Source organism: Salvelinus alpinus, chromosome 28, assembly GCF_045679555.1.
Source record: "Salvelinus alpinus chromosome 28, SLU_Salpinus.1, whole genome shotgun sequence".
Classification (NCBI taxonomy): domain Eukaryota; kingdom Metazoa; phylum Chordata; class Actinopteri; order Salmoniformes; family Salmonidae; genus Salvelinus; species Salvelinus alpinus.
The window spans coordinates 9,075,752-9,095,974 of NC_092113.1; the positions used below are offsets into that span (position 1 = coordinate 9,075,752).

A 20,223-nucleotide genomic window follows, 5' to 3' on the forward strand; every position below is an offset into this window, starting at 1 on the left:
ATGGAGTCAAGCAATCTCCAGGGTTATCCACATACTTTTGCATATATAGTGCATGTGTGTGTTTTCTATTCCTGTTCGCGCCTCTCCCTGTAGGCTTCACTGACGCTCCTTGGCTGCAACTCTTCTAATTTAGTGTACCCATGTGGAACTCCTGGTCCCTGGCAGCGTTTGGAACTGCCGATCTACAGGCAAGAACGGCAAGTTCATCTCAGCCTATGCTGCCCTTCAATCCCTTGACTCTTTGGCCCTGACGGAGACATGGATCACCCCAGAGCACACTGCTACTCCAGCTGCTCTCTCTTCATCCGATTACTCTTTCTCTCGTAGTCCGAGAGCATCTGGTTGTAATTCCTCCTCAACTGAGATTCTCTTTTCCCCCTCTCTCACCTGTCCATCTCCTCATTTGAATTCCATGCTGTCACTGGTCCACTCAAGCCACCCACATTGTCATCTATCACCCACCAGGTGCCCTTAGAGAAATTGACACCTTGATAAGATCCTTTCCTGAAGATCGCTCACCACTCTTCGTACCTGGCGACTTCAACCTCCTGACGTCTGCCTTCGATTCATTTCTTTCCGACTCTCTCCTTCCCCTCCTTGCCACATTTGACCTCACCCTTTCCCAGTCCCCTTCCCCTCACAAGGCAGGCAATACGCTTGACCTCATCTTAACTAGAGGCTTGTACACCTACTAATCTCACTGCAACCGCCATCCAGGTTTCTGATTACTCATTTGTTTCCTTTTCTGTCTCCCTTTCCTCCAACCCTAGCTACTTAACCCCTACCAAGATGGTAATGCGCTTTTGCAATCTTTGCTCTCCGTCTCCCACTACGCTCTCCTCTTCGATCATCTCTCCCTTCTGCTAAACTAAACTTCCAGAGGACCTATCATCCTTTCACTCCTTCCTCTCTACTTTCATCTGTATCCGCTGCTAAAGCCAGATTCCTTCACTCTAAATTTCAAGCTTCTGCCTCTAACCCTAGGAAACTCTTTTCCACCTTCTCCTCCCTCCTTAATCCTCCACCTTCCTCCCTCCCTGTGGACGACTTTGTCAACCACTTTGAAAAGAAGGTTGACGGCATCCGACCCCATCCCCTCCTCCCTTCCCCAGTCCATCTCTGGAGACCTTCTCCCATTCCTCACTTCCCTCATCAACTCATCCCTGATCACCGGCTGCGGCCCCTCTGCGTACCTGGCAGATATCTCAGCTTGGATGTCGGCCCACCACCTCAAGCTCAACCTCGACAAGACAGAGCTGCTCTTCCTCTCCGGAAAGGCCTGCCCACTAAAAGACCTCTCCATCACGGTTGACAACTCCACGGTGTCCCCCTCCCAGAGTGCAAAGAACCTTAGCGTGACCCTGGACAACAAACACCCTGTCGTTCCGTACAAACATCAAAGCAGTGACTCGCTCCTGCAGGTTCATGCTTTACAACATCCGTAGAGTACGACCCTACCTCACACAGGAAGCGACGCAGGTCCTAATCCAGGTACTTGTATTCTCCCGTCTGGACTACTGCAACTCGCTGTTGGCTGGGCTCCCCGCTTGTCCCATCAAACCCCTGCAACTCATCCAGAACGCTGCAGCCCGCCTGGTGTTCAACCTTCCAAGTTCTTCCATGTCACCCCGCTCCTTCGCACACTCCACTGGCTTCCAGTTGAAGCAAGCATTCCACTACAAGACCATGGTACTTGGCTATGGAGCAGCAAGATTAATTGCCCCCCCCCCCTACCTTCGGGCTATGCTCAAACCTTACACCCCAACCCGAGCACTCCGTTCTGCCACCTCTGGTCTCTTGGCCCTTTCACCCCTACGGTAGGGCAGCTCCCGATCAGCCCAGTCCAAGCTCTTCTCTGTCCTGGCACCCCAATGATATCCTACTTTATTGAGGAGAAATGTACTTACTATGACTGTGACATATGGTCGTTCCACCCGTCTGCTAAATGACTCAAATGTACAATATAACGCTGGGAAAGGCAGACAGACTCAGGCTTCCTGTGTCAGATAAAAGTCTCTCTCCTCGTTCTTTTTCGGGTGCGAGAGAGTGGGCAAGCAGGGAGGCGGGCGGGCAGGCAGGCGGGGGATGGGGAGGTGGTTGTGTGGTGAGCGAGGGGAGGGAGTTGTGAGGCTAGGCGATACAGACAGCGGCGGCTGTTGCCCAACCAGCCAGCCAGCCAGCCCCAGTTTCATAATCTCTGTTGACAAAACAGAAGTGCAACGCGTCCCGGTCAGATCATGTAAACACCCAGTAGGAACATGAGACAGTCAGACCTGCCGTCTACAGCCGTGCTGATGTTTAGCTCACTGCTCTGACAATGACTGGCTGTAGTCAGGTTGGTGATCTCCACTATAATTAGCCCATATCGGGCCAAAGTTAAGCAAAATCCATATTGCATTGGGTTGATACTAGAGAATGATTGGTATGCAGGACTGACTGAGGCATTATGGGTAGAGGAGTCTTTCTGGTGATCTAAGTCCGTGTGACACGATGCGGCAGAATCCCAGAGTCACCTGCAGATATCCCACTTCTCTACTCTACCCCCTCCTCTCCATAACCATCATTCTATCCTCCCGCTCTTCCCCTGATCTACTCCTCTCCTCCCCCTGCTCTCTATATACCACCTCTAAAGGCATACTCTCCCCCACCTCTCTTCCTACACCACCACTATCCCTCTCTTCACTTGAGTGCGGGTGTGTTTCTGTCACCTGCAGACTAGGGTAAAGATTAATGCTTTATTTCTGTCTCTATGGCAGGCAGAGCAGGGAGACTAATTAGATTTTCTCCTGCTGCCTCCCCAGCAGCCTCTCTCTCATTCCACCTTTCTCTCAACCTCCCTCTCTCTACCACGAAATCTGCCCTCCCACTCTCATCCCTCCCTCTTTCGGGCTCTCTCGCTACCCTCTGTATCTCTCACCCAATTCTTCTTTCTTTCGCTGGGAACCTGTACCATCTCTCAGGGGAGAACGCTTTGAAACGCAATATGACAAATCCAAAATGGCTCCTGGAGGTAATGGCCCATCGATCTAAATCACCACGTCCTCTCTCGTCGCTCAACCTCTACGGTCTGGCCAAGGGGGTCAGAAAGAATGTTTTTGCTGCAGAACAGATGAGTAAAAAGTCAACAATAGAGATCCCACTCCATTTTCACTCTCTGTCTACAACAAATTATAGGCCTAGTCCACCTAAACAGGTAACCATGCCAACAGCCGTGTGATGACAAGTGACCCACCTTGTGACGGAGCCTGGAGTGGACGAGACGAGTTCTCTCTTGGAGATAATGGTCCTATTCTGGAACGGTCTACTGGTCTTCTACGCTGGTGTCTATAAAACACACACACAATAATAATAATAATAAGCACTTTTGCCAGACATTTTATATTCCGTTATGTTGTCAAAATGATGTTTATACGTTATTAATCAAGTTGTTAATGACCACCCAGGAAACATCATTCACATGGTAATGAGGAGCAGGAGACATGAGGCAGGCAGCCTGGGGCTCTCGGTAAACGTAGGACGATTCGCGTGAACGCGCTTTCACACGCGCAGACTAATGTACGTACACACACACACAACTTCTGAATCCCGAAAAAAGGGTGTGACACGATTTTGACAGCAAGTACAGAAGTATTAGAGAGAGACCGAGGGGTGAGCAGCTGAGTGCATGTGAAACCAAGCCAACACGCACAGACAGACCACTGGCTTAGATTCGACCGCCATCCTAACAATGTTGCCTTTTCATTTTTGTCCTGGTCTGAAATACAGAGAGGAAGAAGCGCCTCGAAAGAAGAGAGTACCATCCTCTTGGGGTAAGGAGTGTGTAACCATGGTGAGAGGTAGGCGTTTCCATGACACCCTGCCGTCAGCGTGAGCGAGCGAGACGGCCAAACCACTGGGATGTCTCATGTTCCTCTGTGTACGCGCATGTGAGTGTGCGTACGTGTGTGTGTGTGTGTGTATGTGTGTGTGTGTGCATTTCACTCAGTCTACACCTTGTTGTTTACGAAGCATGTGACAAATAACATTTGATTCGATTTCTGTTGTGCTTTAGACACTCTAAAGCACAACAGAAATCGAATCAAATGTTATTTGTCACATGCTTCGTGAGAGACAGAACATGTGCCTGCATGTATAGGTTTGTACGTCAGTGAGAGTGTGTGTGCCTGTGTGTGTGTACGTGTGTATGTGTGTGTGAGCGCGTGCGTGCCTGTGTGCCATACAGCATCCAGCCTGACCGTTGGCGGCACCTCGTGATGAGGACCAGATGGGGGCTGTCAGGGGGTCTCTAGTTTTGGTGACGTATGGATCCTCAAAACCAACAAAGACCCACCTTCAGTCGATGGGTTTCCTATTAATTGAGAGGCGGGAAATAGAGAGAAATAGAGTGAGAGAAAGAGGGACCAATTAACCAGAGTGGATTTATAGCGTGTCCGTGACAAAAGGGGAATCGACTTTTTTGACAAACATTTTCTGCTACACACACACACACACACACACACACACACAAAAACGGACTTCCAGTGAGTGTTTAAGCATTGGGGGTAAAAAAGGGGACAGAGAGGCCTTCAGTGGGATCATTAATGCACCATTGTGCTCGACTCGCATCAACTCTGAGCTTTAGCAAAGCCATAAAGAACAGCACTAATAAAATGCTCCAGTCGTTAGCTGCATGTGTCGCTTGTGTATACATGTTAGGCCTTGAAGAACAGTGAGAACGAGCTTAAGATGCATCGAGTGTGTGTTCAGCTTACAGGCACGGAGGCACGCTCTCTCTGAGGCTTTTCCAGACCCCTCTTCTCATCTACACTCTGTTTAGCCCACTCTGCTCCTCAATTACACTTTGCACAAAAAGAGCCTGTGCTTTAACTATAAAAGAGACTGGGGGTGTGCGCGTGCGTCCCTTTACGCGCATGAAGCCGCCGCAGCGGCATATAACCACACAAATCACTAAATTATTCACATCGTCTCACCTTGGTCTTGTTAAACAAACACCATTAAAGTCCAAAGTGATTTGAAGACAGATAAAGGATTGTTCCCCTTAATAATTACAGTCTTTAGTCCCATTCTGCGCTCGGCGCCCGGTGGGTCCGCCTGTCATCCATGTCTGCCCTCAACAACACAGCCCAAGGCTCAGCTAAATAATGGAGAGAATGTGGAAGAGGAGGGAGGGAGGAGAAAGAGATGACTTGGATCTCAGACTGGGACTGAGGGGAAAATCTGGAGAGTCAACTGGCGAGTCAGACAGTATAGAGGTAGGGAGGCTCCACCTGCATGGTGGAGCATGGTCCACCTGCCTGTCTTCCTGCCTGCCTGTCCCTGCAAAAGACTGCCACAGGTAGAATGGGGAGATCAGTCTCAGTCAATGCAGGCGAAGTCTATGTGTTCGTCTGTCCATCGGCCTGTCTGTCTGTTTGCACCTGGAAGTCTGCCTGATGTTGCATAAGGGCAGGCAGCCAGCAGACACACCTCGACTCAAAACACATTCATACCATAACGGACAATCACGACAACGCTTCGGGGCAGAGCACATTTGTGTAGCGAGCAAACGACATACTAAAAAGGGCCAATGATATACTCTCGCACATACAGTAAGAAGCTCACCCATTCTGTCTCTCTCTGCTTACTCTTTCGTTGTTTCTTTCTCTCATGTGTCTTCTACATAGTTCTCTAAGTCTTTTTCCCTGTTCCACTGTCCACCCCTCCCTCCATTTCTCTCTCTCTCTCTCTCGTTCCTGTCTTTAATAATGGAACTCTGTCTTTTTCTCCTTCTGTCTGACTTTCTTTTTCTCTGTGTGTTCTGGCACAGAATAAGGGAGACTGTTTCGGCGTTAGCCAGCACACAAAGGCCCACATAAAGCTACAATATGTGTGTGTGTGTGTGTGTGTGTGTGTGTGTGTGTGTGTGTGTGTGTGTGTGTGTGTGTGTGTGCGCTCTGGGTGACTCTGCTTTAGCTGAGCCCTATTCCCCTCCAACAAAACCGGCACTTACACACTAGTAGAATAGGAGCCAAGCTACATGTTGGCCCCTGGCCTCCCCTTCAACAAATCACACCACAGAGGCTAATAAATAAAAAAATTACAAATGGATCCACAGCTCAGCTTCACAAAGGAGGGGCCACCAGAGACGGGGGAGTGGGGGGAAGGCCATCTTGAAATCTACACTCTCCCCAAGTTCATCAACAACAAAAAAAGAGCTTGTACAAAAACGGACCACTGACTCAATTTACGACACGAGACGCGGGTGACCGTCTCCACTGTACTACGTCCCTAATTCCAGCCAATCAGAAATGGAGTAGCAACATTTGGAGACACAGTGAGGGCCTTCATTGGATGCTCTCCTCGAGTAACCCACTCAGTGTGAACAAATGAAGACTGCAGAGAGCAAAGATTTGGCCGTGACTAACTCTGTGTTTGGAACAAACACCATCACCAGACAGAGCCACGGCTCCAACTCTTACCAACAATAGATCCACAGACAGGGACAACATAACACACAGAAAGAGGAGGGTGAAATAAATGGACCGGTCCCAGATCTGTATGTGCCTCAGGGGCAATTCCACGGTAATGGAATTGTGCATGAGACTCCGATTTTTCACTTTCAAACCATTGATTCCAAAAGTGCAACAAACCATACGACTCTATGCACAAATGACTCCTTTTAACAATTTACACCGAACATTTTACAAAAACACATTCACTTTATTGGTTATTGAACTACAATAAGTGGATTTACACCCAGTAACGGAATATTATCATGGGTCAATGATCTGTACTACACAGAAATGCATAATTATGGATATGAATATCATTCTCTTCATGGTGATGTATCCTAATAGCTCCTTTGCATAGTTGGGTATTATCTGACACACTGGCTAATTTAATGAGCCCCGCCCCACAAACAAGACCAAATTTGGTTGGTCCGAACGGGACCAAATCTGAACCAATCATAGACGTTTGGCTTGGGCGGTATACCACATATACAGTGCCTTCGGAAAGTATTCAGACCCCTTGACTTTTTCCACATGTTGAAGCATCTGTTGGCAGCGTTTACAGCCTCGAGTCTTCCTGGGTATGACGCTACAAGCTTGGCACACATGTATTTGGGGGTTTCTCCCATTCTTCTCTGCAGATCTTCTAAAGCTCTGTCAGGTTGGATGGAGAGCGTTGCTACACAGCCATTTTCTGGTCTCTTCAGAGTTGTTCGATCGGGTTCAAGTCCAGGCTCTGTCTAGGCCACTCAAGGACATTCAGAGACTTGTCCCGAAGCCACTACTGCATTGTCTTGGCTGTGTGCTTAGGGTCGTTGTCCTGTTGGAAGGTGAACCTTCGCCCCAGTCTGAGGTCCTGAGTGCTCTGGAGCAGGTTTTCATCAAGGATCTCTCTGTACTTTGCTCCGTTTATCTTTGCCTCGATCCTGACTAGTCTCCCAGTCCCTGCCGCTGAAAAACATCTCCACAGCATGATGCTGCCACCACCATGCTTCACCATAGGGATGGTTCCAGGTTTCCTCCAAACGTGACGCTTGGCATTCAGGTCAACGAGTTCAATCTTGGTTTCATCAGACCAGAGAATCTTGTTTATCATGGTCTGAGAGTCTTCAGGAGCCTTTTGGCAAACTCCAAGCGGGCTGTCATGTGCCTTTTACTGAAGACTTGATTCCATCTGGCCACTCTACCATAAATGCCTGATTGGTGGAGTGCTGCAGAGAGGGTTGTCCTTCTGGAAGGTTCTCCTATCTCCACAGAGAAACTCTAGAGCTCTGTCAGAGTGACCATCGGGTTCTTGGTCACCTCCCTGACCAAGGCCTTTCTTCTCCCCCGATTGCTCAGTTTGGCCAGTCAACTAGCTCTAAGAAGAGTCTTGGTGGTTCCAAACTTCTTCAATTTAAGAATGATGGAGGTCACTGTGCTCTTGGGGACTTCAATGCTGCAGGAAATGTTTTGGTACCCTTCCCCAGATCTGTGCCTCGACACAATCCTGTCTCTGAGCTCTACGGACAATTCCTTCGACCTCATGGCTTGGTTTTTGTTCTGACATGCCTGTTTTTGATTTGTCATTATGTGGTATTGTGTGTAGACTGCTGAGGATTTTTTTTATTTAATCCATTTTAGAATAAGGTAATGTAACAAAATGTGGAAAAAGTAAAGGGGTCTGAATACTTTACGAAGGCACCGGGATATTTAGAAAAAGCCACAGGATGGTTTTCACAATACCATCAAAACTATTTATTTGAAGTTTTTCAATATATCAGAATATTTCTAGCTACTTTTTAAGTTGATACCTGCAGTCAACTATCTCGTAATAATACGTAATACGTAATAATATTATTACTCCTCCACCAAACTTTACAGTTGGCACTATGCATTGGAGAAATTAGCGTTCTCCTTTCATCCACCAAACACAGAATTGTCCGTCGAACTGCCAGATGGTGAAGTGTGATTCATTACTCTAGAGTCCAATGGCGGCGAGCTTTACATCACGTCGACACTTGGCATTGCGCATGGTGATCTTAGGCTTGTGTGCGACTGCTCGGCCACAGAAACCCATTTCATGAAGCTCCTGAAGAACAGTTCTTGTGCTGATGTTGCTTCCAGAGGAAGTTTGGAGTGTTGCAACCGACAGACAATTTTTACAGCACTCAGCACTCGGCAGTCCTATCTGTGAGCTTGTGTGGCCTACCACTTCACAGCTGAGCCGTTGTTGCTCCTAGACGTTTCCACTTCACAATAACAGCACTGGGGCAGATCTAGCAGGGCAGACATTTGACGAACTGACTTGTTGGAAAGGTGGCATCCTATGACGGTGCCACGTTGAAAGTCTCTGAGCTCTTCAGTAAGGCCATTCTACTGCCAATGTTTGTCTATGGAGATTGCATGGCTGCGTGCTCAATTTTATACACCTGTCATCAACGGGTATTGCTGAAATAGCCGAATCCACAAATTTGAAGGGGTGTCCATATACTTTTGACCATGTAGTGTAATTTATCCTAAACTAAATAGAAGTGTTGATATTAGTTGGCAGGGGTCTTTACTTCAACATTGTTGTGTTTTCATGTATTTCTAATACCTTTCTGGTAGATATTTTCTAAGATTCCTTTTCCATCTGTTTGACCAGAAATCAAAGCATTTGCTTATTCCCAATATTTCAGATATAAAATGGTTGAAACATTTATCTATGCCTTATTTTCAAAAAAATATAGGTTCAGCTTTCAAATGGCACTAGATTTGACATGCTCCTATGAACGTCACATGTTGGTGCTCATGGGTCCTTTTACATGGAAATGCCCTTTGTGAACTTCTCTGACTATCATTGCCATGCCATAATATCTGATCTAGGACCTGGTTAAGATAACTCCTCGCTGCCGTCCTGAGATCAGAAATAACTCTGCTAGCAGGCGGCAGCCCAGGGTGTGTCTACCGTGGCTGTTGCCACCAAACAACCATTTACATATTCAAAAAATAAGGAAATAGGCCTTTGCATGAGTCATCCCTTCCAAGAAACTACAGTACAGTACCTACTGCAACTCCAACAGCCCTAACCTTAACTCAACAGTCAAGTTATATATATATATATATATTTGTGTGTATATACACACACACACACACACACACACACACACACACACACACACACACACACACACACACACACACACACACACACACACACACAGAGAAGACTCAAAGTTTCTAAGTCCTACGTAATGATGAAACAGTTTGGTGGTAGAAACTCTCCCGCGGAACTGAGTAGTTTTGTAGTCAGATATAACTGTTGTCATCCTACACAAAAGTTCACCATACACAACAGGAGCGGTAAGTCGTTGAGCTAATCTACAATCCAATTAGCTAGTTTACCACCCACCTTCCCTAGAATGGGCCAACTGGAGTTCAACCTTCCCTAGAATGGGCCAACTGGAGTTCAACCTTCCCTAGAATGGGCCAACTGGAGTTCAACCTTCCCTAGAATGGGCCAGCTGGAGTTCAACCTTCCCTAGAATGGGCCAACTGGAGTTCAACCTTCCCTAGAATGGGCCAGCTGGAGTTCAACCTTCCCTAGAATGGGCCAGCTGGAGTTCAACCTTCCCTAGAATGGGCCAACTGGAGTTCAACCTTCCCTAGAATGGGCCAACTGGAGTTCAACCTTCCCTAGAATGGGCCAGCTGGAGTTCAACCTTCCCTAGAATGGGCCAACTGGGGTTCAACCTTCCCTAGAATGGGCCAACTGGAGTTCAACCTTCCCTAGAATGGGCCAACTGGAGTTCAACCTTCCCTAGAATGGGCCAACTGGAGTTCAACCTTCCCTAGAATGGGCCAGCTGGAGTTCAACCTTCCCTAGAATGGGCCAACTGGAGTTCAACCTTCCCTAGAATGGGCCAACTGGAGTTCAACCTTCCCTAGAATGGGCCAACTGGAGTTCAACCTTCCCTAGAATGGGCCAACTGGAGTTCAACCTTCCCTAGAATGGGCCAGCTGGAGTTCAACCTTCCCTAGAATGGGCCAACTGGGGTTCAACCTTCCCTAGAATGGGCCAACTGGAGTTCAACCTTCCCTAGAATGGGCCAGCTGGAGTTCAACCTTCCCTAGAATGGGCCAACTGGAGTTCAACCTTCCCTAGAATGGGCCAGCTGGAGTTCAACCTTCCCTAGAATGGGCCAACTGGAGTTCAACCTTCCCTAGAATGGGCCAGCTGGAGTTCAACCTTCCCTAGAATGGGCCAACTGGAGTTCAACCTTCCCTAGAATGGGCCAGCTGGAGTTCAACCTTCCCTAGAATGGGCCAACTGGGGTTCAACCTTCCCTAGAATGGGCCAACTGGAGTTCAACCTTCCCTAGAATGGGCCAACTGGGGTTCAACCTTCCCTAGAATGGGCCAACTGGAGTTCAACCTTCCCTAGAATGGGCCAACTGGAGTTCAACTGGCACTAGAGTTGCTGAAGCCACTGACTGCGGTCCAAACTGATCGTGTGTGTGTAGAGTAGAGCAACAATAGACCTACACTGAGCCAAAGCTGAGGCCAGCCATGTGCTGAGCATGTGTGTAAATGTGCACAGTGCTGCTAGTGTCAACGCCTGCACTGTTATAGACTGAGGAAGAGTTATTTTGGAACTTTTGTGAGTGTAATGTTTACTGTTCATTTTTTATTTCACTTTTGTTTATGATCTACTTCACTTGCTTTGGCAATGTAAACATATGTTTCCTATGCCAATAAAGCCCCTTATATTGAGAGAGAGAGAGAGAGAGAGAGAGAGAGAGAGAGAGAGAGAGAGAGAGAGAGAGAGAGAGAGAGAGAGAGAGAGAGAGAGAGAGAGAGAGAGAGAGAGAGAGAGAGAGAGAGAGAGAGAGAGAGAGAGAGAGAGAGAGAGAGATCATGAGCAGATGAGCTCCTGCATTTTTCATGTTCTTAAAAAAAAGATAGATTTAGAAAAACTTCAATATATTTTTTTTGTCAGGGACATATTTTTTATTTTACTAGGCAAGTCAGTTAAGATCAAATTCTTATTTTCAATGACAGCCTAGGAACAGTGGGTTAACTGCCTGTTCAGGGGCAGAACGACAGATTTGTACCTTGTCAGCTCAGGGATTTGAACTTGCAACCTTTCGGTTACTAGTCCAACGCTCTAACCACTCGGCTACCCTGCCACACCACAGGATGCTACCCTCTACAACATAACCTTCACTCCAAATCAAAACTCAAAACTTACAACCTGATTTTGTATGGAATTACAGAATCACCTGGAAGGCTCACAACAACAACAAAAAAACAACAGAAACCTGAAAACACCATCCAACCTGGAACTGAGTGAGTAATGTTTAGTCTGAAGCTATATTTTATTTCCAAAAGCCAAGAAGATAAATACGTTACATTACTTTATAAGGACTGAATGCTAAATTAAGGCTGCCGAGCTTGATACAACCTCAATTAGCACTGACGTGTCAAGTGAGAGGTGTCAAAGCCCTTTAGCCCAACAATGGCAGGAGAGTCACACAGTCTACTCCAACCAAATGGAGAACCCTTAGAAGCTGCCTCCTGCTGTTCAGGAGGTAATTAAAATACAGTACCCTGTGTATGTAAAGAATGATAAGACACGAAAATAGCACAAAATGAAGCTCCTTATGGAAAACAAAGATACACTTTTTGCTGACTATTATAAAAATGGGAACATCAGCAACCTCATCTTCCACACAAACCATCCCCTGGCATGACACAGTGCTACATTAACCAGACCATCCCCTGGCATGGCACAGTACTATATTAGCACACTACCCCTCTGTTAAGAGAGGGGGTGTTAACGAGGGGTGGAAACTCAGGATACTAGACAACGAGGACTCTGAGTCAGCTAATATAAATCTCTATAAGTTTGGAACAGTATTGGTACAGGGCAACCGCCAACAGTTTCAGCTGGACTTCCACCTAATCAAAGAATTAGCTCAGCAGGAGAAGCTCTCCCTTGGGAAAGATACCCCCACCCCGAGCGGGTCAGACCTCTTCATTATATAACCCCACAGACGGGCCACCCCAAGCGGAAAGTCAACCTCCCAGCACAGAGTACTACTCCCTCATTGAAATGAAGGATACATTTACCCAGCTGGAGGTAAGACAGGTGGAGCTGGAACAGCAGGTGATTACACTCCAGTCAGCACAGACCCAGACAACAGTCCAGCACAACAACACCCCCTTAACCAGACCCGGAGAGCTGGAGGTGGAGAGAGACATATCTGCACTCTGGACTGTGGTGAGACAACTTCAACAGGATAAAAAGCAGGAGCAGGAGAAGAACAGAGCACTAGAGAAGAGGATCAGACTCCTGGAGCAGAGGTAGAAGGGGGATGGCGTGTGACAGAGAACAACCCACTAGAGAGGTGGCCACCCCCGCAGAGAAGCCAGCAGAACAGCCCACCTCAGCTCCCGACAAAAGTCTCGACTCCACAGCAGAACAGTCCACCCCAGACCCTGACCATGTCGACATCACAGCGGGACAGACAAATGAAGAATCCCAAGCCCAGGGGATCTCACCCCCCCCTGTTAGCCCTCCTGACAACCCCCCCTACCACGAAAAGACTTCCACCCTGATACCATACAGCGGGTAAACGCAAGTATTTCCCGTGACTGTGCCTCAAAGCCAAATGTTTACCTGGCCCACCACTCCACCCTGGACTTGAACAGCCTTTGTGACCAGGTCCACCTCTACAAGGCAGCAGTGCCCACCTTCGCCCGGACCCTAAAGGACATCGCTCTCAAACGCAGTCCCAACACTTCACACAGGAGCAACAGATCAATAGACACCCCGCCCAAACCAACGAGACACTCTCCCAGACCTACGGGACCACCCCCCCCCTGGACATACATATAGAGGACCCACGCCGAGAGGACCTACGTCCAGACCACAACACCACCAGCCACATCCACCCCCACCCCAACCAATCAACATCCCCCCAAGTCAACCATGCCCACACCCCATTTAGGCCCCCTCAGATCAGACCTATGCCCCTCCTGCCCACCCCATGCACCCCACCCCCGCAAAGAGGGCCTCAACATGGAAGTCACACATACACCCAAGCCGTGAGCGGGCAAACAGGCCCAACCCACCACTCTTACACTAGCCCAAGCCAATAGCATGTACCAGATGTTCAGCAGGCTCTGCTCACACTTACTGGCCTGAGGCAAAACCACACGACCAACAACATTGGACACTTTATGGAACACAATGCCTTCACTATCTCATCCTGGAATATCCAAGGCCTGAGGTCATCTGCCTTTGGCCTAAAGAGCAGGAACCTGGACTTCAAAGAAATTAAAGTAATCGGAAATACAGACATTGTCATCATACAAGAAACATGGTATAGAGGAGACGGACCCACTGGTTGCCTTCTAGGTTACAGAGAGCTGGTAGTCCCATCCACCATACTAACAGGTGTGAAACAGTGAAGGGACTCAAGGGGTATGCTAATTTGGTATAGAGCAGACCTAACTCAATTAAATTAATCAAAACAGGAACATTTGGCTAGAAATTCAAAAGGAAATGATCTTAACAGAGAATAATGTCCTCCTGTGTGCTACCTATATCCCCCCACTAGAATCCCTATACTTTAATGAAGACAGCTTCTACATCCTGGAGGGGGAAATCAATCATTTCCAGGCCCAGGGACATGTACTAGTCTGTGGCGACCTAAATGCCAGAACCGGACAAGAATCTGACACCCTCAGCACACAGGGGGACAAACACCTACCTGGAGGTGACAGTATTCCCTCCCCCATATGCCCCCTTAGGCACAACTATGACAACATAACCAACGAAAATGGGTCACAACTCCTGCAGCTCTGTCGCACGCTGGGTATGTACATAGTCAATGTTAGGCTTCGAGGGGACTCCTATGGAGGTACACCTACCTATAGCTCATCTCTTGGCAGTAGTACTGCAGACTACTTTATCACTGACCTCAACCCAGAGTCTCTCAGAGCATTCACAGTCAGCCCACTGACACCCTTATCAGATCACAGCAAAATCACAGTCTACTTGAACAGAGCAATACTCAATCCTGAGGCATCAAAGCCAAAGGAACTGAGTAATATTAAGAAATGCTATAGATGGAAGGAATGTAGTGTGGAAACCTACCAAAAAACAATTACACAACAACAAATTAAATCCCTTCTAGACAACTTCCTGGACCAAACGTTCCACTGTAATAGCGAAGGTGTAAACTTGGCAGTAGAAAATATTAACAGTATATTTGACCTTTCAGCATCCCTATCAAATCAAAAAAATTCAAAACAGAAAACTGAAGAAAATTAACAACAATGACAAATGGTTTGATGAAGAATGCAAAAACCTAAGAAAGAAACTGAGAAACCTGTTCAACCAAAAACATAGAGACCCAAAAAACCTGAGTCTACGTCTTCACTATGGTGAATCACTAAAACAATACAGAAATACACTACGGGATAAGAAGGAACAGCACATCAGAAATCAGCTCAATGTAATTGAAGAATCCATAGACTCTAACCACTTCTGGGAAAATTGGAAAACAAACACGAAGAATTATCTATCCAAAATGGAGATGTATGGGTAAACCACTTCTCCAATCTTTTTGGCTCCATAACAAAGAACAAAGAACAAACAGCAAAAACATAAACATAATCAAATACAAACCTTAGAATCAACTATTAAAGACTACCAGAACACACTGGATTCTCAAATTACCTTGAATAAACTACAGGACAAAATAAAAACCCTCCAACCCAAAAAGACCTGTGGTGTTGATGGTATCCTCAATGAAATGACAAAATATACAGACAACAAATTCCAATTGGCTATACCAAAACACTTTAACATCATCCTTAGCTCTGGCATCTTCCCCAATATTTGGAACCAAGGACTGATCACCCCAATCCACAAAAGTGGAGACATATTTGACCCCAATAACTACCGTGGGATATGTGTCAACAGCAACCTTTGGAAAATCCTCTGCATTATCATTAACAGCAGACTCGTACATTTCCTCAGTGAAAACAATGTACTGAGCAAACGTCAAATTGGCTCTTTACCAAATTATCGTACAACAGACCACGTATTCACCCTGCACACCCTAATTGACAAACAAACAAACCAAAACAAAGGCAAAGTCTTCTCATGCTTTGTTGATTTCAAAAAAGCCTTTGACTCAATTTGGCATGAGGGTCTGCTATACAAATTGATGGAAAGTGGTGTTGGGGGAAAAACATACAACATTATAAAATCCATGTACACAAACAACAAGTGTGCGGTTGAAAAAGGCAAAAAACACACACATTTCTTCACACAGGGCCATGGGGTGAGACAGGGATGCAGCTTAAGCCCCACCCTCTTCAACATATAAACTCAGCAAAAAAAGAAACGGCCCTTTTTCAGGACCATGTCTTTCAAAGATCATTTGTAAAAATCCAAATATCTTCACAGATCTTCATTGTAAAGGGTTTAAATACTGTTTCCCATGCTTGTTCAATGAACCATAAACAATTAATGAACATGCACCTGTGGAACGGTCATTAAGACTAGAGGTCGACCGATTATGATTTTTCAACGCCGATACCGATACCGATTATTGGAGGACCAAAAAACCCGATACCGATTAATCGGATGATTTTTTAAAACTATTTGTAATAATGACAATTACAACAATACTGAATGAACACGTATTTTAACTTAATATAATACATCAATAAAATCAATTTAGCCTCAAATAAATAATGAAACATGTTAAATTTGGTTCAAATAATGCAAAAACAAAGTGTTGGAGAAGAAAGTAAAAGTGCAATATGTGCCATGTAAGAAAGCTAACGTTTAAGTTCCTTGCTCAGAACATGAGAACATATGAAAGCTGGTGGTTCCTTTTAACATGAGTCTTCAATATTCCCAGGTAAGAAGTTTTAGGTTGTAGTTATTATAGGAATTATAGGACTATTTCTCTCTATACCATTTGTATTTCATATACCTTTGACTATTGGATGTTCTTATAGGCACTTTAGTATTGCCAGTGTAACAGTATAGCTTCCGTCCCTCTCCTCGCTCCTACCTGGGCTCGAACCAGGAACACATCGACAACAGCCACCCTCGAAGCAGCGTTACCCATGCAGAGCAAGGGGAACAACTACTCCAACTCTCAGAGCGAGTGACGTTTGAAACGCTATTAGTGCCCACCCCGCTAACTAGCTAGCCATTTCACATCAGTTACACCAGCCTAATCTCGGGAGTTGATAGGCTTGAAGTCATAAACAGCGCAATAGCTGCTCGCAAACGCACGAAAGTGCTGTTTGAATGAATGCTTACGAGCCTGCTGCTGCCTACCATCGCTCAGTCAGACTGCTCTATCAAATCATATCTTATTTATAACATAATAACACACAGAAATATGAGCCTTTGGTCATTAAGACCAGACCATTTCCGGAGACCTTCTCCCTTACCTCACCTCGCTCATCAACTCATCCTTGACCGCTGGCTACGTCCCTTCCGTCTTCAAGAGAGCGAGAGTTGCACCCCTTCTGAAAAAACCTACACTCGATCCCTCCGATGTCAACAACTACAGACCAGTATCCCTTCTTTCTTTTCTCTCCAAAACTCTTGAACGTGCCGTCCTTGGCCAGCTCTCCTGCTATCTCTCTCAGAATGACCTTCTTGATCCAAATCAGTCAGGTTTCAAGACTAGTCATTCAACTGAGACTGCTCTTCTCTGTGTCACGGAGGCGCTCCGCACTGCTAAAGCTAACTCTCTCTCCTCTGCTCTCATCCTTCTAGACCTATCGGCTGCCTTTGATACTGTGAACCATCAGATCCTCCTCTCCACCCTCTCCGAGCTGGGCATCTCCGGCGCGGCCCACGCTTGGATTGCGTCCTACCTGACAGGTCGCTCCTACCAGGTGGCGTGGCGAGAATCTGTCTCCGCACCACGTGCTCTCACCACTGGTGTCCCCCAGGGCTCTGTTCTAGGCCCTCTCCTATTCTCGCTATACACCAAGTCACTTGGCTCTGTCATATCCTCACATGGTCTCTCCTATCATTGCTATGCAGACGACACACAATTAATCTTCTCCTTTCCCCCCTCTGATAACCAGGTGGTGAATCGCATCTCTGCATGTCTGGCAGACATATCAGTGTGGATGACGGATCACCACCTCAAGCTGAACCTCGGCAAGACGGAGCTGCTCTTCCTCCCGGGGAAGGACTGCCCGTTCCATGATCTCGCCATCACGGTTGACAACTCCATTGTGTCCTCCTCCCAGAGTGCTAAGAACCTTGGCGTGATCCTGGACAACACCCTGTCGTTCTCAACTAACATCAAGGCGGTGACCCGTTCCTGTAGGTTCATGCTCTACAACATTCGCAGAGTACGACCCTGCCTCACGCAGGAAGCGGCGCAGGTCCTAATCCAGGCACTTGTCATCTCCCGTCTGGATTACTGCAACTCGCTGTTGGCTGGGCTCCCTGCCTGTGCCATTAAACCCCTACAACTCATCCAGAACGCCGCAGCCCGTCTGGTGTTCAACTTTCCCAAGTTCTCTCACGTCACCCCGCTCCTCCGCTCTCTCCACTGGCTTCCAGTTGAAGCTCGCATCCGCTACAAGACCATGGTGCTTGCCTACGGAGCTGTGAGGGGAACGGCACCTCCGTACCTTCAGGCTCTGATCAGGCCCTACACCCAAACAAGGGCACTGCGTTCATCCACCTCTGGCCTGCTCGCCTCCCTACCTGTTCGCTGCTCTGGCACCCCAATGGTGGAACAAACTCCCTCACGACGCCAGGTCAGCGGAGTCAATCACCACCTTCCGGAGACACCTGAAACCCCACCTCTTTAAGGAATACCTAGGATAGGATAAAGTAATCCTTCTAACCCCCCCCCCCCTTAAAAGAGTTAGATGCACTATTGTAAAGTGGTTGTTCCACTGGATATCATAAGGTGAATGCACCAATTTGTAAGTCGCTCTGGATAAGAGCGTCTGCTAAATGACTTAAATGTAAATGTAATTAAAATGGTCGAATCTGGAAACTATCATTTCGAAAACAAAACATTTAATCTTTCAGTGAAATACGGAACCGTTCCGTATTTTATCTAATGGGTGGCATCCCTAAGTCTAAATATTGCTAATACATTGCACAACCTTCAATGTTATGTCGTAATTATGTACAATTCTGTCAAATTAATTACAGCCTTTGTTAGGAATAAATGGACTTCACCACAGTTTGCAATGAGCCAGGCGGTCCAAACTGCTGCATATACCCTGACTGCTTGCACGGAACGCACTTAGAGAAGTGACACAATTTCCCAAATTGTTTCTTTTTTTTGCTGAGTTTATATTAACGAATTGACGATGGCATTAGAACAGTCAGCACCACCCGGCCTCACCCTAGTAGAATCTGAAGTCAAATGTCTACTGTTTGCTGATGATCTGGTGCTTCTGTCACCAACCAAGGAGGGCCTACAGCAGCACCTAAATCTTCTGCACAGATTCTGACAGACCTGGGCCCTGACAGTAAATCTCAGTAAGACCAAAATAATGGTGGTCCAAAAAAGGTCCAGTTGCCAGGACCACAAATACAAATTCCATCTAGACACCGTTGCCATAGAACACACAAAAAAACTATACATACCTTGGCCTAAAACATCAGACCCACAGGTAACTTCCACAAAGCTGTGAACGATCTGAGAGACAAGGCAAGAAGGGCATTCTATGCCATCAAAAGGAACATAAAATTCGACATACCAATTAGGATCTGGCTAAAAATACTTGAATCAGTTATAGAACTCCATTGCCCTTTATGGTTGTGACGTCTGGGGTCCGCTCACCAACCAAGAATTCACAAAATGGGACAAACACCAAATTGAGAATTAAGCCAATATCCGCTAATTATCAAAATCCAGAAAAGAGACGTTAAATTCAACAACCACCTAAAAGAAAGCGATTCCCAAACCTTCCATAACAAAGCCATCACCTACAGAGAGATGAACCTGGAGAAGAGTCCCCTAAGCAAGCTGGTCCTGGGGCTCTGTTCACAAACACAAACAGACCCCACATAGTCCCAGGACAGCAACACAATTAGACCCAACCAAATCATGAGAAAACAAAAAGAGAATTACTTGATACATTGGAAAGAATTAACCGAAAAACAGAGCAAACTAGAATGCTATTTGGCCTTAGAGAGTACACAGTGGCAGAATACCTGAACACTGTGACTGACCCAAACTTAAGGAACGCTTTGACTATGTACAGACTCAGTGAGCATAGCCTTGCTATTGAGAGAGGCCGCCGTAGGCAGACCTGGCTCTCAAGAGAAGACAGGCTATGTGCACACTGGCCACAAAATGAGGTGGAAACTGAGCTGCACTTCCTAACCTCCTGCCAAATGTATGACCATATTAGAGACACATATTTCCCTCAGATTACACAGATCCACAAAGAATTCGAAAACAAACCCGATTTTGATAAACTCCCATATCTACTGGGTGAAATACCACAGTGTGCCATCACAGCAGCAAGATTTGTGACCTGTTGCCACAAGGGCAACCAGTGAAGAACAAACACCATTGTAAATACAACTCATATTTATGCTTATTTATTTTCCCTTTTGTACTTTAACATAAGACATTTGTCTTTATTCTTTTGGAACTTCTGTGAGTGTAATGTTTAATGTTGATTTTTATTGTTTATTTCACTTTTGTATACCATCTACTTCACTTGCTTTGGCAATGTTAAC

At 46.5% G+C, this 20,223-nt stretch overlaps 1 protein-coding gene across 4 annotated transcripts in view; it reads right to left on the reverse strand.

The window, feature by feature from the left end:
- The window catches only part of LOC139557128 (nuclear receptor coactivator 3-like), a 124,156-nt gene that overhangs the window by 49,975 nt on the left and 53,958 nt on the right, over nucleotides 1-20,223 (reverse strand). The window contains exon 2 of one of the 4 annotated variants that reach the window (XM_071371513.1): nucleotides 3,233-3,324. The exons of 1 other annotated variant lie outside the window; for it this stretch is intronic. The gene's annotated coding sequence lies outside the window, so the exon portion shown is untranslated. Of the gene's footprint in view, nucleotides 1-1,458; nucleotides 2,087-3,232; nucleotides 3,325-20,223 lie in introns of those variants that run through there. 2 more of the 4 variants (XM_071371517.1, XM_071371516.1) reach the window with 2 other exon arrangements.